This window comes from Saccopteryx leptura, chromosome 10 (genome assembly GCF_036850995.1).
Source record: "Saccopteryx leptura isolate mSacLep1 chromosome 10, mSacLep1_pri_phased_curated, whole genome shotgun sequence".
Taxonomy (NCBI): Eukaryota; Metazoa; Chordata; class Mammalia; order Chiroptera; family Emballonuridae; genus Saccopteryx; species Saccopteryx leptura.
Window position 1 is genome coordinate 21,674,208 of NC_089512.1, and position 25,592 is coordinate 21,699,799.

Sequence of the window (25,592 nt, forward strand, 5' to 3'; positions counted from 1 at the left end):
CAGATCTCGAACAAAAATATGGACTGAGTCGCAGCTCATATCTTAAAAATTCATATGTTGCTCTGCTCGTATCTCAAGGTACCACTGTACTTTACTTAAAAATATTATGTGGATAATTCATCAATCCAATCCTCATAAAAAAGAAATTCTCTAAGAATAAAAATGAGTATGCCCTTTGGATTTTATGCTCAGGTAAACTGGTGGCATCTCCTGAAACACTAGGAGGCTTCCAACGCTGTGGAAGGCATAGCTAACAATTGTCAATGTCTTCCTACCTCAGAGAGATGGGTGAATCTGGCCAATGTATCTGAGGCAAGTAGGCTCATTATTGTTATCAAAAACAAAGGAAGCGTGATGCTGGCATGTAATCGGGCACAGAAATTGGGAGGACAGGGACAGATACAGATACAGTAATTAACCTCAGGGGCGGCTCAGTACTTAACAAATATTTACTGAGCACCAATGATGTGTCATCCATTGTTCTAGGCTTTTAGAGCAAAGAGTGAGATAGACCAGATTCCTGTCCTTGTAGGGTTATATTTTACTAGAGAAGGAAATTTTTAAATAAATAAGAAAGTAGGAAAAATATCAAGCAATAATAAGAGCCTTGTGCATTGCAGGGAAGTAAAATATGGTGCACAATGGAGCTTGACTGGAGGCTGCTTTTAAACTGGAGGTCAGCACAAGCTTTTAAGCTGGGATCTGAAAGACAAGAAGAAAGTATTCATGCTAAGATGGGGCAGGGTGAGGAGGGGAATTGAAGCAAAGGAAACAGCTCTTGCCAAGGTCTTGACATGTTGGAACAACAGAAAGAAGTTCATTGTGGCTGGAATATGAGAGGGCAAGGAAGTGCATGATAAGAAATGAGGTCATAGAGTTGGTCAGGAGCCAGATGTGCGGTTGGTAGTAAAGGCGGTTTCTAAAGGGCAAACTTAGATAATGATTTAAGAAGGAGTCACTGAGGATGTATCAATACATTAATTTGGTGGCAGAACCAAAAAGACAGTCAAGTCAGTGAAGAGCTATATGTGGGTATTTGGGGAGTGAGACAAGGTAGGGCTCAGGTCACTGAGGGCTGCAGCAAAAGCTTAGATTTCAATTAGGAGGAAGAGGACAGCTATGAACATTGCTAGGATCCAGGACCTCACCATGAAACAGCACAGAGCACAAGGAGAACAGCAATGTCAGATGGAATAACTGACTAGATCATGACCTGGGGCTGAGGGAGAGGTATAGTTCTACGAAATCCAATAGCAACATGGCTACCTAGAGGCAGCCTTTTGGGTAGTGAAGGGTACTGCCAGTACTTGTGATCAGATTACCGCATCTCGTCCTTGGGTGGATGATTTATATCTCAGGTCTTCTAACCATTGAGGTTAGAGCTGTAAGAGCCTGCTTACAGGAGTCAGTCAAGGTTGGGAAAGGCTTTTTCTGCAAAACTGTGTTCTCACAGGATCCAACCGCAAAAAAAGCTAAAGAAGACAGAGGCAGGGCTAAAAAGTGATGAGTCCAGATATATTCTTTCAATGCTTTTAAATCCATCTTTGCTTTGTCCTACCATCCATGCTGAATATCAGTTTAATTTAGAAAATATTCCTTAAGAATAACTACTGATACTCAAGTATGTACCAAGGAACATACACCAGGCAAGTTGCCTATATTACCCCTCATCCTTGCAATCAACTCTTAAAGAAGAAAAAACTGAAACCCAAAATAATAGTTAATAATTAGAATCAAATTTCTGTGATCACTTTTTCTCATTTTAACAGACAATATATAAAGCAAATCAATATTGAGAGTTCTCTATGAAAAAAAAATAGATTCTCTATTCCTCTTCAGCAATTAATTAGTCTTTTAATGTATGTTTTCAAATGTATGAACCTAGTGCAATAAGTCCAAAATCTATTCAAACTTATTTGGTGCTCTGATGCATATTTTCCCTCTGATATGTTCTTAAGAATATGTTCAGGTCAACAGGATTTATTCTTTGTGGTTTTTATCAAGAAGTGTCACCCTGGGCTAAAAGAGAAATTCAATGAAAGGGAAGTTCCTTTTAAAAGTTAGGCAAGGCCCTGGCCGTTTGGCTCAGCAGTAGAGCGTTGGCCTGGCGTGCAGGGGACCCGGGTTCAATTCGCGGCCAGGGCACATAGGAGAAGCACCCATTTGCTTCTCCACTCCCCCCCCCTTTCCTCTCTGTCTCTCTCTTCCCCTCCCACAGCCAAGGCTCCATTGGAGCAAAGATGGCCCGGGCGCTGGGGATGGCTCCTTGGCCTCTGCCCCAGGCGCTAGGGTGGCTCTGGTCGCGGCAGAGCGATGCCCCGAAGGGGCAGAGCATCGCCCCCTGGTGGGCGTGCCGGGTGGATCCCGGTCGGGCACATGCGGGAGTCTGTCTGACTGTCTCTCCCCGTTTCCAGCTTCAGAAAAATACAAAATAAATAAATAAATAAATAAATAAATAAATAAATAAATAAATAAAAGTTAGGCAAAACAGAATGGTTTTATAATGCAGATATGGACTTCTTAAATTAAACTAAAGAAGGGGCTAAGGGGTGAAGGTTGGATGGATTCTCACTCCAGCATTAGCATCTGAACCAAATGCCAAACACCGCAATTCTGAGGAAGACATCACAAAGGAGAAACACCCCACCAGGCTGTGGGATAGTTCGGAACAGTGAACTTAACCTTGTGAGTCATGTCGATTGCCAGGTTCAAGAGGTAGACAGATTCCAATGGAAGGTGATGGCTTCAACTTCACAGTGAAAGGTCTGGCCCTGATGATTTCAAAGTTCTTTCCAGTTTTAAAAATTTTTCCAGTTCCATTTCCTAGTGATTGAACAAGTGAACAGCTGGCAAAACTCTCAGAGACTCAGATGAGTCTCCATTCAGGCATGGCTGTCAGCTACTCAAGACCCACCCCCTGGCTGTCTTGGTGATCCGTGGTTGTTCCCCCAGCTCTGCACATTCATGAACCGGACATTTTCAGCCCACGCTGAGATGATCAGGATTCTGGAGACAGACTCAACCTAAGTCATTTCATGTGCAACTAACATATAAATAAGATGGCTAATTTATCAATAGACAACAATATTCTTATGGTCAATATGTTCACATTTTATAGAAATGAAAGCATAAGAAGTTTGCTAATAAAATGCAATTTAAAAAAAATCAAAACAGGGAATGGACAGAAAAAAGATTCCCCCCCTTCCCAGACCAGGTTGAGGCATGATAAAGCATCTTAGTGAGATGGGGGGACCCCTTCTCTGTTGGCAAGAATATTTGGTTTTCAGCATTGAAAGTTCCTTTCCCCTGGACAGAGCAGCCTACATCCTATGTATTCTTTCTTTAGATAGCATGAAAAATTACTGATTAAACTAGATTTTCATATATGCTTAGAAAATATTATTTGTTGGCATGCACTGATAATGTCAGTTACTTTTAAGTTTCAGAAGGCAAACTAATTTTTCTCTTTTTGCTAAGATCTTGTAGACAGTTCACTGTGTTCCCCTTGAGTCTCTTTCCAAACATATCATAAAAGTCTAAAGCAGGTGTCCCCAAACTACGGCCCTCGGGCTGCATGCAGCCCCCTGAGGCCATTTATCCCTCCCACCCCGCCGCCACACTTCCAGAAGGGGCACCTCTTTCATTGGTGGTCAGTGAGAGGAGCACTGTATGTGGTGGCCCTCCAATGGTCTGAGGGACAGTGAACTGGCCCCCTGTGTAAAAAGTTTGGGGACCTCTGGTCTAAAGCCACTGAGATCAAGAAGGGTAAACCACAAAAACAATTTCAATTATTTAAATTATAGCCAAATTAAAATCAAGGCGAATGGCTAAACAGTACATGATAATAATGAGAAAGAGCTATCACCTATAGATTTCAACAGAGTGTTTGGTGATGCAGTTGGATGTGTCTTTGTGAAAAGAGTCTCCATGAAAATGAACCGGTATTTACAAATCATGTTTTCTAGAACAGTGTTATTCAACCTGTGGTCTGCAGACCCTCAGTCTCTGCATCACTTCACAGACCATGGGAAACATTCCTTGGGTCCCACCCCAAACCTACTGAGTCAGAATTTCAAACAAAACAAGCAAGAAAACACATCAATATCTCAACAAATTCTCCAGAGGATTCTTAAGTGTGCTAAAGTTTGAAAACCAGTGCTCGACAATACAACTTGAGAAAAAAAAAAAAAACAACACACATAAAATAATCAATTGATCTGTTAAACAAATAAAAAATAAATACATAATCAATCATTTAAACAAGCTCACCAACAAACGAAATATATCCATCGGTCTCATTCTTTCTAAATAAAACTTTTCATAAACGGGTCCACACCAAAGAATCACTGCAATAAAATAAAAAAAATCATTGCAATAAAATAGGAAGTGAACAGCAGGAGACAACTGCACGTAAGGGTATAATGTAAACCTGGAAAAGAAAATTGGAGACTTTAAGATGGGGCATGTTCCTGCTAGCTGAGTGTTCTAAACTGTGCCGCCTCAAATGCCCATATACTCTTGCTGGTAACAAAATTCATTTCTTCACATGCAAAAGAGCCTAATCTTGTTGAGGCCAATTTCCAATGATAAGTAAAGAAACACATGGCACAGACAGGATGTGAGAAGAATAAAGCTGTCTTTACCATCCCCTCTACAACCATTGCTTTGGCCTCCCTTTACATGATCTCATTGGTATGTAGCACTGAGTTGCCACCTCCAGCTGAGTGATGAGCCCTCAATCAAGGAGATGACACCTAAATCTATTTTGGCCATTGGATTTAGATCTTGCCTCAGCTCTCTTTTCTGCCTTGCCTAAACCACACCCCAGAGTGGCCATGTTCAAAAATGAATCATCAGCTTTATACTCAGCATCCTTAGGTGCCTGTCCCCAGTCTTGGTGTGCTATAGACTACCCTGGCCTTTTTCTGGCCCCTGATGTTCCGTGTTTTCCTATTGCTCGCCCCGCTTTAGCTCGACTTCCTAAATGTTACCTTTCTGCTCCACTGCATCTTGTAAAATGCTCAGGATCGATGCAAGGTGTTCCCTTCTCGTGTATATTCTCCTCTCTCAATTAAACAACTTGTCATGGGTTTCTTTTACTAATTGCATTAAGAGCCTTATGTGTCTGCTTGCCTTCTCTTAATCTGTCATTGTTCTTTTTTGGAGAGAACTTAATTTTCAGTGTTACTGTCTTGCAATGATCATCAATTCATATTCAAAAGCATCAAAAAAAATGTCTTTAATTCAAAAAACCCAGACAAAACCTTCCCTATGTTCTTCTAGAAACAAACATGAATGTAAGCATAAACACATACACACATATTTGCAATGACAGATTTACAGTCATATTATAACACTGTATTACAGCTTTTTTTTAACCTAACAATATGTCACTTCCCCTAGTCGATATATCCATATTCATTGATTTCATGGCTGCATAGTGGTCCTTTGTATAGATATAACATCATTTATTTAATCTACTCCCTATTGATGAACTTTTAGATTGCTTACAATCTTCTCTATTAAAAGTAGTGTTGTAATAAGCACTCTTGTACATACATAATTTAACCCCTTAGCAGATATTTCTAGAATTGAGCTTGCTGTATAAAAAGGCATGGATATTTTTAAAGTTTTTACACCTTTTTTCAAACTAATACAAACTCTACCTATCTAGTTATAGTCTCCTGAACATGAACATTGTGTGGGAGTGGCTGTCTCTCTATGCCTTAATCTACTCTAGTTGTTAGGAAATGTTTATTTTAAAAATCTAGCAGGCGATATTACTTCCCACTGTTATTTCTTTGATTATTAGGAACATACTTTGGAGTGCTTGTTAACTTGTGCTATTACTATATTTTACATTTTTGTCCCTATTATTATTAGAGTGCTTTCTTTTTTTCCTATTTGTAGTAGAAGCATATTTTATATCTAGAGTTTTAAACCTTTCCAATGTTATGCTGAAAATCTATTTTTACAAAGTGTTTATTTGCTTTTTATTTTACATTATAGTTAGATTTTGCTAGAAGACAATTTATAAACATTCTTAGAGTCTGAATGTGGGAATTTTATAAAAAACAAAAAGAATTTTAAATATCTCACTCCTTTCACTTAATGGTGTCTTGCCTTTGGAATGGAGCTTAGAAAACCACTCCCTGCACAAAGATTGAACAATTACTCACTTTTTTCTTCCCTGACCTCTTAAGGCCATTCAGTAATTGCTGCGCTCTGGCTATCCAACCTATTCCCTCTCCAACTAATTCTCGGTTTCAGCTAAGTCAGTCTTCTCGTTATCCTGTCTCCCCATATTTCTAACCTCAGGCCTATGTTATGTTTCTACTCTTATCCCAACAGGAATGCCTTCCATGGTTCCCTGAATTAAACAATATCCCAAATGCCTAATTCTTTTGTCCACCTCAAAAGTGACCCAAGACTCTTTTCTTTCTCGATGTCTCTTCTTGCCTAACCTCGTCCTTTCTCATCACGTCAAGTCAGTGGCACACAACTTAGCATTTAACTATTCCCCTTTGTTTCAGGTGTCATCTCTGCTTCCTCAAATAAATTGCCAACTTCTGAAGAGCAAGAATCACATGATAGCTTCCTCCATTTTGTCCAAACCACGCCATACAAGGCTGACTTAGGGGAGACCGCCATGAACATGCATTGATTCACGCATTTTACTTCACATTTTGAAATTCCAACTTCCAAATCCCTTCTTAATAACTACAAGATATGGTATCAACGAGCACAGCCCTAGACTGAAATGTATTATAATTCAATACCGTACAAACACTGAAAAATCTTATTTCCCGAAGTATCTTCAAACACCTACAAAAGTATGGGAAAAGGCCAACTTCTCAGACACTTGTTTTCTTGTTAAGTCAATGTTAGCTTGAGAGGAAATGTGTGACTAAGCAAGAAGAAAGCAAATACATTACATAAAAGAATGCCAAACCTCTTAGGGAAATTTCGCCTTTACATTTTTCCTATTTTTTTTAATATCTTTAAAATTAAAAAGGAAATATTCTTTTTGAAATAAAAGGTATAAGAAAACTATATGAGAAACACAGATAAGTATGGAGTAGGTTTCATTAAACTTTCCTGAAGACTATAAAATCAATTAAAGGATATTCAGAGAGTGAGACCATCGATTCTTTGCTCAGTAGATATCGACTAGCACTAACTATGTTCAAGTCAACATTGTAGGAGCTGAGAACCGTACAAAGGAGGAGGGAGTAAGGATTCTTTACTATTGGAGCTCATGGCAGACAACACAGGAAAGAAAAAGTCATTCAGTGTCCAGAGTATATCTATGAGAAAGTGTTATTAGACTTTAGGGTATGGAATAGCAGCTTCCGTTCATTAAACCCCTACTATATACTTGGAAACAACTTAGAATCACACAGCCTGAAGACCTTTCAGATGAACCCTGTATTTTGAGGATGAAGAGCTTGGTGAAGGTAGCCATTGTGGTTGGAAGCAGGTTAACAAAAGGGGAACATTCAAGTTTAGCCACGCTACGTGTGAGCAAGTTTGAAAGACATTTGAAAGCTCAATGTAAGCTGGAGAAAATAAAACAGTTAAACCTAAATTCCTTTGTTTCCCAATGAATAGTCTGGAAAACCATCTAGTTAAAACCCAATACCACACCCAGAGCAAGTACTGGCCTCACGCAGAACACTTCCAACCATGGGGATTAGCTCCAGGGAAGCAAGAGCTGACAATCTATAAACCCACTGGGAGGATGACACTCCAACCTCCTCTAATTTAGTTACTTTATGGGACAAAAGGCATCCTGGGAACTTAAATGAGAAAGATGCAAGTACTATAAAATGTAGCAATATAAAAGGCAGACAATTTCCCCAACAGATTCACCTTGGACTGCCGGGTGAGGGTTCTATGGAGCCCTGAGACAGACCTGCATTGCCTTCCCAAACAAAACAGTGATAAAAATAAATAAAAAATTCATGTGAGAAGCATAAGAAATATTGAAAGCAAAGCTCTCTCCATGGTTTTGGTCCAGCTGATTGCAGAGACGGATGCCAGAGAAACATAATGGGAGCTCAGAGAAGTGTTTCAATGAACAGCAATGAGCAAGCCAGCGATTTGCAACTGGTATGCTGCAAGTATTTTTAAAACATGCAATATCTCACTATTTACTCAGGGTCACTGACCTCTTTCTCCTTAGATTGTCAAATTAAAAAAATGACAACAATCAAAACAACAATAACTGTCCCATGTGAATGAATTAAAAATATACCTATCTTATTTGTCAGGACTACAAAAAAAAATGTATTTTTCGGTGTGTTACATAATTTTAGTAATTAGATTATGTGTGCCATGAGATGACAAAAGTTGAAGATCACTGATCTAAGCTATCACAAGGATTGGCACTTTATTATATTTATGTGTCATGTCAATTTCAGGCCATCTCCTTAACATTATCACTAATAATATGTTAGAGTTAATGCATCTCTTTTTTAAAATTTTATCATGTTTATAATATGTTAAAATATTGGCATTCTTTGTAGAACATTGAAGCACAAAACTAACATTGATGGTCAAGACACTCTTATCAAATAACTAAACATTCCTGGGATGGGAAGAAATGGCAGGAAACAGAAATATAAAAAGCTAAGAAAACCCTGGGGAAATGGTACTAACGCAAGTTCTAGAATAAAAGAATTGTGCTTTCGACAACCATTCTAAGCGCACTCAGAGTCCTTTTGCCTCACCAAAGTGCTGTTTTCATTTCTGATGATTAAATTCCTTTTCAAGACTTTGTTAAAATGGTACTATTTATACTAAATATATATAAAGTATAATATATAGCTGATGGTTAAGCACACACAAAAAAATGGTGAGTATTCTAGTTGTGAAAAAAGAAAATGCTAAATTGGCTCTGGTGTGCTGAACTAATACCCCTGTCCCATCTCCCACACATCAAAATTTTTTTAAAAAGGCATCTTTGCATGTCCAAGGTCTATATTTAGGAAAACTGCCTAAGTTTCCATAGAAGTACATGAAACATGGCCATCAAACTTTGAAAGGTGTGATTAAGTATGTTCCATAAAATGTGAATATATGAATGTTGTAGTATTGTTAGAATTATGTGTCCTTGGTCTAATTTTTCTTATAGAATGAGCAAACTGTTGAGGCTTTATGATCTTGATCTGTCTTCCAGACTGATCTTAGTTAGTAATTATTTCTTTCTTTCTTTTTTTTTTTTTTTGTATTTTTCTGAAGTGAGAAGTGGGGAGGCAGAGAGACAGACTCCCACATGCACCCAACCGGGACCCACCCGGCATGCCCACTAGGGGGCAATGCTCTGCCCATCTGGTGCATTGTTCTTTGGCAAATGGAGCCATTCTAGCACCTGAGATGAAGGCCATGGAGCCATCCTCGGCGCCCGGGCCAACTTGCTCCAATGGAGCTTTGGCTGCAGAAGGGGTAGAGAAAGATAGAGAGAAAGGAGAGGGGGGAAGGGTGGAGAAGCAAACCCGAGACTTCCATACACCAGGCCGATGCTCTAGCACTGAGCCAACCGGTCAGGATCAGTAATTATTTCTATATATGGACAACATAACACCTTCTGTAAGTAAATTTTTGTTTTATTCTTTTCACTTCAATTCTTGAGTTTAATTAAAAACTGATATGTGTAGTGACAAACAGGACAAGCCAAGCACAGAAGAAAAAAGAAATGAAATCTATTTCACCTACGTTCATTAGATTTTCACAGAGTCCCTATTTCAGTTCGATTCATATACCATGAGAGTACCCCTATGTTCAGGTAGTACTAAACAAGTCCAACAGATGAAGGATCTCACAATATATAAGTTTGCAGTATTCCCAAGATAATAATGTAAAAAGAAAACTTTTGATGCCAATTCCTTGGGGGGGAAAATAATACTTGATCTAGGACAAAAATCCCTCAGCGGGATTCTAATCAATTAGGAAGATTCGGGCTACCTGAAGCTGTCCTGGCCTGTTGTTGCTCTTTTAAGTTGGAATGTGACATGACAGACAAAAGAAATCAACCTGAAACACATGAGCAGCCTACACAAGACTGATGAGAAGCAATGACATGGTACCACCACAGACTTGAACCATCTGTTGGGATCCCAAATATGGATCACAAAGGAAATGAGACATTGCTGCTCTGGCAAATGTGAGGGACTCCCTTCCAGCTCACACCTCAATCAGGAAGTTCATTTTTCCACCAAAAAGAGAAGATTGTTGCCCTTAATATCAAAATACAAAAGGGGCAAGCCAATCCCATTGGAATCCAAGCAGAGATGTTCATCACTGTGTAAGAAGAAATTTGTCAAGGCATTTGTTAGCATTTAAAAGAAAGCAGATCTGGTTTGCTTTCATTGATTCAATTTTCAATATTTAAATGTGTACCTTTTTCATACACTATAGCATTATTTGTAATGGGAAAACAAGGGCAAAAGAAATCCATGCCCATCAATGGGCAATGCTTGTATAAAACGTGTTGTATGCACTCTAGCAACAACTACCCTGACAATAAAAAAACAAAAATTTATGTCTAAAGACTGAGTGGGACTTCACAAAGTATTCTTTTTATTGACACAAAGGAGTAAAATAACTTATTCGATATGATGTCATATGCCTAGATCTGATTCTATGTTTGTATAAGCATAAAAAAATGTTACAGGACACATATGGTTTTGCTGTTAATCTTGGTATTTATGAGACAGAATGATGTAATATGCTAAGAAGATTATTAATATTTTCACTAGATATGTATAATTGTTTTACTGATTACAATGAGTATGGATCACTTTGCAATAGAAAAATTTACAAAATGTTGCAGAATTGCATATATAAACTCTCTTTTCTACAAAATGGTAATAAGAACCTTGATGCAAAAAAAAAAAGAAAATGATAGAGAAAACAATGCAAACATAAAGGAACAAACATAAAAGAATCAACACAACTTGGAAAAATCAAGAGGCACCCAAACCAGATGCACAGTTTGGTTTTTTTAGCCACAACTAGGTTATTGTTTTCATACGTTTCTTAGTGAGAAAGGCTTTGAAGTTTACATCAGAATCCCATTTTACAGCATCTATAATTACTTTAGACATATTTGTCTACCGGTTTAGTTAATTTTAAAGGGAAACTCTACAATGGTCTCTTTCTGAAATAGAAGTTGTGCCATTTTTACCTGAACTATGAAGTTGTTTCAAAATTTTGCGTTAATAAAATCCATTGCAGTATTATTGTTGTGTACCATTATATGGCATGGGTAGATTATATATTACCATGATAGTCAAGATCTTTTGTCTCTAATAAGCAAAATAGACAAAAGAATGGGCCTAATGCTCAACATATCGCCTGACTCCTTGAACTAAGTTTGTCTTCTTATATGCCCAACTCTCTGCCAACCCAAGAAAGGAAGCCACATATACAAGCTGATATTCTTGGCAATCACTCAGGAATAGCCTCCAAACCACCACCACTACCATTTAGCCCTGACCTACTTGCTTACTCTCATCCCCAAGTTCCAAATACTAGCTACTTAGACAGTCTTTGAAATCCACTTCTGTCCCTCCCTGAGCTGGCATGCATTCCTGAGCTCTCGCCAGTATCTTGGAATGCAACACTATGGCAGTTTTTCTTTTCTGTTCTTTCCTTTCCCCTCCTAATTCTATTGCAGTTTCTGACTTGGCTCACCTTCTGCTATCATAGTGTATCCCATTAGCTAGATATGTAACCCAACTCTAGCCAACAGTCCTAGGGTACCAAGCCCAGTGACCCACTTAATTCAGGGAGGTACGTGAAACAGAGAGAGACTGCATCAATCTGCAACAGTAAACAAAAAAGATACATCAAATGACTGTTGATATAAAGCATTTCAGCAGTGAAGATGACCTGAAGCAACTCTGGTTTAAAAACTGTTGACTTTAGCAATGGAGAAATGCATGAGGTATACAGCATAAGACAGATTAATGCATTCCGAAAACCTTTCATTATGCACTCAGTCTGTGTCAGGCACTCTACTGGATCCTGCAAAGCATTAAAAAATGAAGACCCTGTGGAACTGGTCCTCCAGGGGTTCACAGAATAACTCTGACACAAATAGGATCCTGATGAGTAAAGTATGTTCGGAAAGCTGAAAAATAAACATTACAATCAAGCAGAAAATAAAAAAAAAAAAAGGAAAGAGAAAAAAGGATGAAACCCAGTCTCACTCTACCTTGAAAAGAAATGGAGAAAAAAATGAAAGCAGTATCTAAAAAGTTAAAAGAAGGACTGAAAGCTAAGAGAACAAAAAAAAAAAAAAAAAAAAAAAAAAAAAAAAAAAAAAAAAAAAAAGAGGAAGCAGAAATTTAGGAGCTAAAGGCATAGAAGCTGTGATACAGGAAGAAAAGAATAGTTCCCCAGGAAGGACTACCTGGGAAAGGCAGGGAGTTGTAGAAGATGCAGCATAAAAATAAGGTCACTTCAAATAGCCATTCTAAATGGAATAAGGAAGGAGAGTAAAAGGAACTTGGTGGGCCATGAATAATAACAATGGTAACTTACTCTCTTGGGTGTCTATTGACATAAACTCCTCCATAACAATGTTGAAACCTAGACTCTCACTCCAAGTCCCACATTCTAACATAGGTATCCCACATTCTAACATAGGTACGTTCTGAGAGTCCAGAGCAGTGGTAGTCAACCTGGTCCCTACCGCCCACTAGTGGGCGTTCCAGCTTTCATGGTGGGCGGTAGCAGAGCAACCAAAATATAAATAAAAAGATAGATTTAACTATAGTAAGTTGTTTTATAAAGATTTATTCTGCCAAACTTAGCAAAAATCCAACATAAAGTACTTGGTAAATAATTATTATTATATGCTTTAACTTGCTGTAACTCTGCTTTATAAATTTTATAAAGTAAAGTTACTTCCCTACTTTATAAATCACCATTACTGTGGAACCAGTGGGCGGTTAGAAAATTCTACTACTAACAGAGATATAAAAGTGGGCGGTAGGTATAAAAAGGTTGACTACCCCTGGTCCAGAGCATTAAGCACACCACACACATATCCTCAATTCAACCGCTCCATGGGTCCCCTGGCATTTCAGTGTCCCTCAGCATCACCGCTGTCCGGTGAGTGCTTTGCCTTGTGTGATTCTCATGCTGGTACAGCTCAGCTGGTTTTGTACCTTAGGCCATTGGTTTCCCCACTCAAAGCTAGATCCTTCCCACACAGACCAATATAGCTTCACTCATGATTATATTTTTAAACATGCATGAATTTATGTGAACATTTCATATACAGAAATTCCAAAATGTATATTGCAATTTGATTCCTAAGGCATTCTGAAAAGCACTGTTGTTTCTAGTTAAAAGCCTCATACTGCTTTCATCCAGGTCCTCCCTAAGAACGAGTGATGGCTCCGCCAGAACCACAGGAGCAAGTGCTAGAGATGACTAAGCAGTCTCACAGGGGAACACGCAAAACAAAGCACTACCTTGTCCTCAGAAGCATTGATTTCTTTTCACAAGACACCAAACGCCTCAACTATATATATAACACCTCCATATCAAGTTTTATATTCACGTTATAGTTTTTTTTTCCCCCAACAATGGTTCTTTAATTTGTAAACTAGCCCTTGCGAAACAGCTCTTAACCTTTGCCTTGGAAAGGAAAACAAAAAGTCAAGTTCCAGAAATTTTCAAAAGAAGATTAAGACCTGATACCCTTAGCTTTCTTCTTCTTCTTTTTTTTTTTTTTTTTTTCTACTTTGTTTATTTTATCTTTCTGGGCACTTCTCACAAATCACTTGTTAATTAAAACTGTAAAGCTGAAGCCTCATCAGTAAAAGTTTGAGGCTCATTAGAATCTCTACAGTATAAACAGTTATGATGAAATTATTTGGGGAAAAAAATTAAAATCACTCTATCAACATTTCTAAAGGATGCTCTCAGGAACAGCAGGAAAAAGAGTAGATATTTAACTTGCATAATATAATATAAATTTATAGTATTCACAATTATGGAAATCTACTACACTTTCAAAAGAAAGTAAAAATTGTTAGTCACCCCTATTATAGTGGGGCTCATCCCTTTTGATACCAATTACCAGAAAGAAAAACTGTATTAGAACTGGAAAGAACAAATATATGTCTCCTTAAGACCACTCCGCCCCTCCACATTTCTCTGTAGTCATTTTAGTCTTGGAGAAAATCAGATCCACTGAAATAATCCTTCATGTTTCCAGAAGTGTGTACGTGTGAGTATGTATTTTATGGATAAGAGATCTAAGTCAGAGCCGATGCACTGAATTTGCTGATGAAATTCAGTGAAATCTGGCTAGCAGACTGGGAAGAAAAATTGAGTAATTAGATGAAGAATCAAAACACTGCATGGTTATGAGAATTCTCCCTCCAAGATGGGGGGCAGGAAGGAAGGAATTTTCAGGTATGGGCATATGTATGGATCCCCAGAGAGTCACAGCAAACTCCTTCTGGATTAAGATAGAAAGAGATGGCCATGCATTGGGCTCGGGATCCTGTTTTCCTTGAGTGACTGGAACAATAAGAATGAAGAAAGCCACATGCTGGGCTTCAAGGCTAGAAAAGCAGTAGCTTCAGGGTGCCCAACCACTCATGAGGGCAATGATGAGTCTGGTTTGAGTGTGCATACATATACAAGAGACATGTGCTCTTTAAGAAGCACACAGAGTCTGGAGGGCTGAGTGGGTCCTATGGGTAACCAAGAGAAATTATCGCAGGTGAATAACCATGCACAATGAGGATCAGTAGGAGGTGGCAGTTTTAACACACGTAATAAACCCATGACCCCACTTAGAGAGAGAAGGATTTAGAAAGATTATGCCATAAAATAAATATTGTGCCATTGATTTGCCTCCTGCTTGTACCCCTAAGCTGGGAGCCCAGGGAAACACCTGTTACATTCAACTTCTTTTTCTCTTTCCAATTGGTAAACAATCCCAACAGTTGCACAATGAAAAAATTCTGTGAACCTGGCACCCAGATCGGGAACTCTCAGTTGCTTTCGCTGCCAAAGGTCAATCCAATGTGTCTGCTTTCGACATAGTTTAGCCAAAGAATGTTAATGACATTTTCCGATATGCTCTGCTGTTCTCCCATGTGCTCCGCCCCGGAAATTTGGGATTACTAAGCTACAGAGATATCTTGAATGCCAAATGGCCACAATAGGTAGAGAGATGGCCAGCTTTTTCTGCTCTCTGGCTGCTGTAGGGACACACAAAATCACAGACAAGTGAAAAAAAAATATTGTCTTCAAACTAAAATAAAAACTGAAACAAATAAACACTTGTTTGCATATCTACTAAACCTAATGCATTATCAACGTTATTCATCATTTTACTTAGTTCTCTGATAATCTTTTTTGGTACCTCAAGAGGATCTGTAGGTTATAATTTTTTTTTTTCACTTTGTAAGAACACCTATATATGCAAGATGATGGCCCAAAGTTTATAGGCACACATAAATGAATTTACTTTCACCCAGAGTTTGGCAGCAAAATTATAAAAACAATATTTTAGTGCCGTGATGGCGAACCTATGACACGTGTGTCAGCACCGACACATGTAGCCATTTTTGATGACACGTGGCTACATGTGGCTGCATACCAGAGAAGTATGGGGCCGCATGCCGAGAAGGACGTTTCATCCTCGGCTCCTGCACGGCCAGATGCAGTAGCCGAGGTTTAAACATTTGCTGTAGTGTAGACACTCTGTGCCAGAGGTCTGTAGGCCACAACAACAGAACTCCGGCACAGAGTGTCTAGTTCTGGGACTTCCGGTTAGGCCATTAGGGGATCTTTGACCTCACTTCCGGCCAGTGGAGCAGGGAGCAGTGGAATGCCGCGAGGGACGCATCTCTGGGGGCCCTGTGATCACCATTACCAGGAAGCACGTAACCACAGCAACCATCATCCAATCTACTGTTCTGGGGTGTAGTGGATTTCTAATTGACCTTCATTACTGAGATAAGTGAGGGAGAGGCTGGGAGAGGCGAGGGCCTGTGCTATGGGTGCTATTTCCCACCATTAGAAATAATGGCAACCATCTTAATTTACATAAGATGCAACTTGCAGAATTTCAAGACAGCATCTGGGCTCAGTTATCTCACTGGGCTCCTCCCCCTCACTTATCTTAGTTTATGGCACCCCACACAAGTTAAATAATATCAAGACCAACAAAAGAAACCAACTGACAGATGAACAAAGAAGTGAAGTGACTAAGCAGGTAAGTTAAATAATTTACATAAGATGCAACTTGCAGAATTTCAAGACAGCATCTGGGCTCAGGTGTTTGTCGACTTGAGGTCAAAGCTTGAGAATCTGGGAATGTGCTACTTGGAGAATCAAGAGGAGTGCTACTATGAACAGGAAATTTAGAGTGCCTGGAACCGATTATCAGACACTTTTATCACCCTGAAAAATATAGCAATGGCTTTACTCACAATTTTCCCCTCTACGTACTGTTGTGAGATCTTATTCTCAGCGTTAAATAATATCAAAACCAACAAAAGAAACAGATTGACAGATGAAGTTAGTAGCACTTGCTTGGGCTTGAAGTGTACAAAATACCAGCCTTCAATTGAAGATTTAGCCAATGAAATTCAGCAACAAAAAAGTCACTAATATGCAGGAACTAACCCTGCATATTAGTTAAAGAATTCCTCCTCCCCCTCACTTATCTTAGTTCATGGCACCCCACACAAGTTAAATAATATCAAGACCAACAAAAGAAACCAACTGACAGATGAACAAAGAAGTGAAGTGACTAAGCAGGTAAGTTAAATAATTAGTTTTTGGTTTATTAAATACAGTTATATATTACAATTATACATTTTTGTTATTTAAACTATAAATATCACGAAATTATGGTTTTTTTCTTGAAGTGACACACCACCCAAGTTATGCTCCGTTTTTTGGCGAATTTTGACATACCAAGCTCAAAAGATTGCCCATCCCTGCTTTAGTGCAAAAGAAAATTGAATTTGAAGTGTGGAATGCAAGTGTAGTTTAATAGGCTTCTTAGAATGTGAGATAGGGGCTTCCAAAAGTATCCAGAAAACATGGAGTACTTGACTTCTTCCACTGGTAAAGGAAGTCATTAAACTTGGAGAAAAATTCCTCTGTTTTCATTGACATACTCCCTCTGACTTCTTATTTTTTTAAATCACTTCTTTTAGCTTATCAACAAAGTTAAATTAAAAAAACAAGAACAAACCAGAAAGGAAAAACTTCCCATTGCTAACATGAAGTCAAGTTGTCCTGAGAGTTGAATAATAAAGTTTAAAGGCATGGCTTACTTTTAGGAATTGAGAAATTAAAAAAAAATCAAAATTGCATTGTTTTTGAAATTCCTTGCCTACCTTAGATCAAAACACGACTTCCTTAGTTAAAAATATTGTCTGAGTTCTGGTAGGATAGTTCAGTTGGTTAGAGCATCGTCCCAAAGCACAGAAGTTGCACGTTCAATCCCCAGTTAGGGTACATACGGGAACAGATCTATATTCCTGTCTCTCACTCTCTTCTTTCCTCTTTGGCTAAAATCAATTAAGCAAATTTAAAAAAACAGAAAGTGCAGTCTGAACTGGTGTGCATAGCATAGGACGAGAGTCTTGGGGGGTGAAAGCCAAAAGCAAGGTCAATCCAGAAGCTGTCACAACTTTGCAAGGAAATAGCACCAAGTTAACAACAACAAAAAAGGTGGAGGTACTTCTCATCTCTTAAGAAAAAATTAAACATACCATCATATGGGGGGAGGGTGTAGTACCTTGGAAAACAGTCTCTGAAATTGAATTTCAAGCTTTATATACACTTCCTTAAATACTTCATCTACTCAAAGGTCTTTGGGAGTTTAAAAGTATATTTGCCTGAATTTTAAGCAACCTTGGCTTTAAGGTATCTTCAGGGTGCCACCATCCAATTTGTGTGAATGATAAGTTTTAAAAGGGGCAACATGAGAGTTTACAGACATCGATAAGAGCTTCCAATGTGACTTGCATACATAAGAAAAGCTTTTAAGGTATCTTAACCAGTTCCAGAAAACCAGATAGTTAGCATTCTGTTTTCCATTTCCCTTTCCATTAAATTGTCATCAATCAGCAATTTAACTAAGATAAATAGATGGCAGAACACTAGATAAAAATAGGAAGACTTCTCAAAAGTCCTCGTTAAATTCTATGCGTGATCCATATTCATCTTGAAAACTGTCAGCTAAGAAGGAGACAACCAAGAGATCATCTGCTTCTAACATATTGAATGCCATATATACAAATTTCTAAACCCTACAATATAATGATGAGAAAGCTTATTCAGAAACAAATTAAAAATCAATTCTTAAAATGATTGCTACCAATTTTTATGATATCCTAAGATTTATTTTTCTTCTATTACACTTTTACTTTTCACACAATGGGAAAGGACATTATCATGGTTGCCTTGACTGTGTATGCAATCTACTGTATTTTTTTTTCTGTTTGTTTATCATTCATAAAAGCCAAATTCACAGTTCCATTTACTTCCATTAATTCAGCTAACAGTGGCTTCCAGGTGGAACCAAAAGAGTACCTAGCAAGATAGAGAGAAAAAGAGAACGCTCTTGTTTCTATGTCCTGGAGATGTTAATGTTTTCCTCCTACAATACCATACACTATGGTTACTATAGTGTTTCTTCCCCATGGTTTAAAGGCTACCATAAAGTAATTCAGGAATTTGAAGGTTTGGCAAACTGCAGCCAAAACAGTATTCCATCTATCAATTGTTATTTCCATATTTACACTAGCTCCTAGATTCATTCATGAAACTAGGGCTGTTAGGATATTAATGAGCCAATCCTGTTTCCTTCATTACCTTAACTGTTTTAGCCGAACCTACGCACTTTCAACTCTTATGCCACCTGTAGAGAGAAAGTCAAATGAGGAAGAGTAAGCATCACACTGCCACTATTAATTTTTTGGTAAGCGCTAATTTCACTCACTCAAAGAGAAAAGTTACCACCACAACCAATCCAGCAATGATAATGATTAAATGATGCCTGTCATTGTGCCCCACCCCTGAGAACTCTACCCCACCCATTCCCCAGTGATGGATGTGTCTCTCTCCATGCACTGGATTTAGATGTGGTGAAGGGTGCAGACTGTTATATTTGTCAAATCACCAGAGTCGACAAAGCAGCATTTGATCTGCTCTGTAGAAAGCATTGGGGACCCGAGCAAAAACTCATCAATGTCACAAAACGCAGGTCATCTCCCCATACCTACTAATCAAAGCAGGCTCGTCTATCTCAAAGTGAGAGTCACAAATGCTAAACCTGGAAGCGGTCTTAGAGAACTTGACCTAGAAACCAATTCATAGACACACCAATCAGAGAATTCCTCCCAGTGTAAAACAGAATCCATGTCTTATAATTTATTACCCATGCTCTTGAAATTTGATGTCTATTAGAGATTAATGTTCTGAATTATAAAACTTTATCCAGATATCTGATTCCACATGGTATACATTTCCTGACTAATAAATCTATATTAAAAAAAAAAATTTAATGGGAACCAATTCTCTGTCAACTTGAAAAAGAAAAATTAAAAACACAAACAGGATCCAACTTACCTCTGTCCACCCTTCTTTTTAACCACTTTAAAAGTGTTTTTTAGTGTCTGAAATTTGAAAGCCAATAGCCAACTCCATAGGCTTTCCAAAGACACTGAAAACAATGTCTTATTAATAAAATTTTTATTAGTATCAGCAGTCCTGTAGCAGCCCTAAAGGTTATAGTTTTCATGAACAAGTATTATTTTCAGAAATTGTAATTAAAAGTATCCCGTAAGAAATAGAAACCTCTCTACTACAACATTCTTGCCAAAGAAATAGAAGAAAAAGTTGTGTCTCCTTGTGTAACTCTGCAAGTATTAACACTGACATAAATAAATAAGTAACAAGCAACGTTCACACAAAACCAATAATCATGTTTTCAAATATCTTGAAAAAGAAGTATACCGCCCATTTTACTCAAAGTTGGTGATTTTTACTACCTATCCCTCTTTTGATTCCGGATTCACGGCCTGACGTGCTTCTCACAATAGCTCCACAGGAAGTAGTAAAAAAGCAGAGAAGAAAAACATTCATAATTTCAAAACAGAAATGAGACAATTTCGTTCTTTGAATGTGTGCTCCGTGGGAATGCTTCTGATATCTCTATTTATGCTGCTTTCAGACCCATTTGGAACTATTTGTTTTCTAATTCAGTGGCATTCCATATTTAAAATAGAAATTAGTATTATATTTGAAGAAAGTATATTTTTTTAATCATATCCGAAGAAGTTCAACATTGTCCAACTACTGAAAAAAAACAAACCAGCAGCATCCATCCTCAACAACACATAAATATATATTTTAGCTCTTGGTCTTCCTTCTGGTCCATCTGCACTCTTGCTGTGCAACAGCTATAGCATAAAAATGTCTATTCTCACATGCTTTTGATATTACACTATTTAATCACATACAGCTGTGGCTTATGAGACTGTTACAAAACACAATTTTAATGTAGTACTTGAAGCCAATTTTGGATAAACATCAACCATTTACTCTAAAGAAGTCCAACACGAAAAAGATTTTCTTTTAAAGGAAAAGACTGGTTTTCTTAGAATTTGGAGTGGGCATAATTTGACTGAGCCCTCTCGCTGCCAAGAAAAAAAGTCTGATAATGTCAGAAAGAATTGTGTAAAATCATATTAGTGCAAAATGAAGCCTTCCAGAATTCCTGGAGCCAGAAGGACCTGAGATGAACTTAACATCTTCTCTTCTCCTCTTTTGCCTCCTTCCCTGAAAAATCACTCCAACCTCCAACCCTCACATAGATTTTATTACTTCATGGAAATAATTGTGTGTTAGAATTCTGTTCTCCTCTTTCCAAATTGAGAGAAAGTGAAAGAATAAAATGTGTTAGAAAGGTCTTGTTAAGAGAAATGTACGTAGTGTCCCCCTTAAGTTTGCACTTATTCTAGAGAAAAGGAAAACGTGAGCTTTTTCACTTTCTACTTTTTTTTAAGTAGGCACTAAAACTTAGTGTTGTGAAAACAATGACTGCATTACAGAAAAGATAAGACAACTTCAACGACAATAAAGATGTGGGGAGAAAAGAAGGAAGAAAAACAAGGAGAAAAGAAGGAAGAAAAACAAGGAAAAAGGAAGGGGTGGCCCCTTGTTTCCATTTTTCTCTTATTAAAAATAATTAAAATTGTATCCATTCTAAAAGGAGGCAAGCGCGATTTGTCATAGTTTCGTGCTATCGTATTACATCCCTGAAGCGAAAGAAATATTTGGAGTTGTACCTAAAATTTCAATCGCTGAAAGGTTTTGAGAAAACCAGTTTTGTACGTATCAGCCTTTCAAAGGAAAACAGAACTTGGGAGTTTTCAAGGCTGTTTGAAACTGGCAAGTTACCAACTCTGGCTATCAGTGCAGATCTGGGCAGGAAGTACTAAGGAAATTCTAAACTCATTCCCTCCCTCGGCAAGATTTTCTGCATTTTCATGTGCAAGAAGTGTGTTAAGGGGTTGTTTTGTTTCTGAAGGATCTGTACACTCACATCTTTAAGAACAGCCTTTGCCCCCCACGAGTCTCTCTTCCTTTGCTGCTTTTCAGCCCTTGTGTTTCCAAGTGTTTGCTCTTTCTGGGGTACAATCCACTGGGCTCCAGCTAGACTTTAGAGATGGGCGGCAGTCCAGGCTGCAGATGGTTGGAAATTCAGCCTGAAATCGGTGTGCCGTTGATGAATGACTCCTTACACCTGACCCCAACTTCACACCAGGCTCTGAACACAGTCCGAGTATCACCAGCCAGAGAAACTCTGTCAGGGTCCCATCGTCTGAACCCTTTGCTTCAAGATCTTCTGGGGAAGCAGATGGGAATGCAGTTGACTGATGTAGGAGCAACGTGATTACACAACTATGTCCTGGATTGGTGGAAACACAGTGAACCGGTAAGGGTGTGGAAAAGGAGGTAACACGAGCTTTGCTGCGTGTATTTGTGCAAATTCTAAAGTTTTATGAAGATGACTAAAGTTTTCTAACTATCACATACATAGGAGAGAAATACCTATTTCTCATCGGCAAAATATCGATTCACCAGGATGTGACCGAGTTTTCCTCTTTTTAGCGTTTCTAGTTTAAATAGTTTGTTTTCTAAGAATCCTCCCTCCCCCCAAAATATCATTCAAATTCAGACTGAAATTTACCCTGAATCTCAAAATCCAATAGCAACAGGTCAGGTGCTTTGAATGGGCTGTGGCAAAATTCTTGAGAAATATTAGGTTACAACTCAATCAAACATAATTATGTAAATTATCACAAAGCTAATGAACACATTTTTTTTTTGTCCCCTTTCTTTAAGGTCTGCTGATTATTCTGGGTGGATTCCCAACACCCAATTTCTCTTGAAACTCATGCTTTTTAATCCAGTTATGTCTCTTATTTAAATATTATGACATATCACCAAATTTCTGAACATTTCTTCAATACTTCTTAATCAAAAGCAATATTCTCTGTCAAAATTGCTTCTCTTGGTAGGAAAAAAAAAACATTGATTAAAAGAAAATTAACAAATGACAACTTCTAATGTGAGGTCTGGGAGAATGAGTATACTGTAACAATATTGCTACAAGCTATAGCTAGAAGTCAGCCACTAGGTTTTCATGTCATTTGACTTACATGTAAAATTCCCTAATAAAACATTTGAAGCATCTGGAAGATTATTCAAAGGGACAAAATATAAATATCTTATCTCTATTTTTAAAATTGTTTAAGCAAAAAAGTTAAGAGGTTGGTTTCGACGTAATAAAACTAAGCGGAGCAGAGAAGGCAGAGAAGTGTCACAAGTTTTCTTGAATGTTAATTACATTTGAGGAAATGGAAAACATTGGCATTTATTTAAAAATCCCATTTTCATTTTACCTTATCATAAGAAAATAGCAGCTGTATTGAATTCCCATATTTAAGCAGAAAGAGAAAGTTCAACATTTTTCTAATTTCTGAATGAATACAATAAACATTTCAGGTCTTTAAAATCCCATGAAGATTCTCCACCCAAAACTAATGTCAACAAAGAGCTTTTGTAGATTAGTGGAAAACAACAGAGTTTAGAGAACAGTTGAAGGTATGTCACCAGAGGATGATTTTTGTTGTTAACCATAGATTTCTAACTGTATCAACCGTAAGTATTCTTTACATAGCAGCATCATTTGAAAGAGCTTTAATTTTAAAATAGGATTATAACTACAAGCCAAATCACAGTGGATTTTATGAATGTCATCTAGATTTACAAATAAATATTAGCACATACGTCCTTCAAAATTATTGGTTATATTTTGAGATATTAGTGTAAAAAGGGCAAAAACTATTCCTGAAATCCCCCAGTGGTTTCCATGCATCCTGGAGCATGACAGAACTTTTTTTTAATGTAGTATTCACACTGTCAGTAAGTCTCCACCTTTTAAAATACAAATGCCCATTGACCCTTCCTCCCGTTCCTGTGCGACCAAGTTTCAAAACAGGGCACGTTTTCACATCTTCAGCTTCCAGGAATGTTATTAATGTCTGTCATTTCGGAGCCGCCGTAACAATATTCGACAACTTCACAGCACTGTCGAAATTTTACGACATAATAATCAATACGAACTACCATGATAGCCAAAGTAGCTGATCTTCTATTCCCTACCACCCTGATCTGATTACCCCAATATCAACTTAGGTTGCCTAATGCATCTAACTTCTTTAAAAATGTTCCAGAAGTTGATGGCTCTGACTAGCTTGAAAGTAACAAGATCCAGATGCTGCCTGTCTACACAACACTAAACTACGTGGGACCCCAAAACAGCTTTAAAAAAACTCTCTGTATTTTTTCAGGCTCTTCTCTCTCCCCTCACCACTCCACTTTCCCCTTTACCCCAATCTCTCTCTCTCTCTCTCTCTCTCTCTCTCTCTCACACACACACACACACACACACACACACACACTCACACACACACACTTTCCACCAGTGTGGTTCATCCAGCATCCTGTGTCTTTAATGTAATGTGCATGACATTATTTCCTGCCAGTAATAGGTTAACAGAAATCTCAAGCAGAAAAGCTGTTATTCCATTCATTTCACTCTAAAGTTTCTTTTCTGAAGCTACTTCATCACGGAAAACAAGGTCCAAAAAGAGAGCGTGGATTTTGAAACATTTGGAAAAATTTAGCCAAATGAGTAAAAGGGATGGAATGTCCGATATTTTTCACGTAACCTTTGAGTTTGCTGTTTTTTGTTTCTTTAGGGGATGAGAAATGACTATAAATTTCCCCTTTTTAACTTGTCCTTGCTTTGCCATTTCCTCAAGGAAGGCCGGAGGTGTTCTCCTCCCAATCCCCAAAGAGTTAAAACTCCAGGCAGTGGAGCAGAGGGGCTGGTCTATTTAAGCAGCAGCAGCACAAACTAAATGCTCACAAAGGCAAAAAGCAATGTGAGTTGACCTTGGAGGGGCAGGGCGAAGCATAGAGAGACGGAAAAAGAAAAGAAAAAAGCAATAATCTTTAATATAACATTGAAAGCCTGCTGCCTGGCCTGGTTCACAAATAGGCATTGTTTGATGAGACAGAATAAATGAGAGATAACTCCAGCAATGAATTACCAAAACCTAATCACATCAAGGCGTCCTGGTGACAGCGCAGATCACTCAGGCACGCCTTGTTCACTCTCGGCATATTTATCTATTAAGAAGATTGTGGAGCCCGGCTAATGCAATACAAAGTAAGAGCATCTGTAAAGCAATATAATCTATGCATTCAAGGTGGGGACTCTCCCAACATTTCCTCCCCCAAATCCAGTTCAATTGAATTGACAAATTGTAGCAGTGATATCACACCTGAGAGTCCTTCATGTGTGAACTGCAGGATAAAGTTCATGGTTGGCACTGCCCACTGCTTAGTTACATGGGCTTGCCGCTGGCACCCTAATGATCATTTGAGCACACACATAAAGCCTGAAGTATTTAACCAATTCATGTCCAATTACCTGCAGTTACATTTCATACCGTTTCAAGACCCAGGCCTTCTGGCGGCAGCCGACACAGACAAACAGAGCTTCTAAAACTCAAGAACATCTACCGTCAAAGCTCCACAATTCAGTCTCTAGCATCGTGATCACCCTCCACCGGAAATAAAACACGTAAAGCAAATAAAAAAAAATACACCCAAACAAACTCCAAGAGACTTTAGTTAACTGTCTTATACCTTCCACACCCTCCTTTTATTCTATACTCAGCGATTAAAAGTTTGAGTTGCCCCCACCCTGGCGTGTCCTATCCAGTGGGGAAAACCCTTCTTAAGAGTCACAAACAAAGAAAAAAGCTCACCAGAAAAGCCCCTGAAATTGTATTCTTATGCCTGATAATCACAGTTGGGAATCTCCTTTCTAACAACCCTGCCCCTCTTGCAAAGGACTTTACAGATACCAGGAACATTCACGCTGCCAAATAACAACAAAGGAACTCAGAGTGAAACTATTATCTCTCCTTAAAGAGAAAGCCACGATTCCGGGG

At 38.3% G+C, this 25,592-nt stretch overlaps 1 protein-coding gene across 4 annotated transcripts in view; it reads right to left on the reverse strand.

Moving 5' to 3' along the window:
• Positions 1-25,592, reverse strand: part of RBMS3 (RNA binding motif single stranded interacting protein 3) — a 1,408,740-nt gene that overhangs the window by 674,011 nt on the left and 709,137 nt on the right. The window lies entirely within an intron of this gene.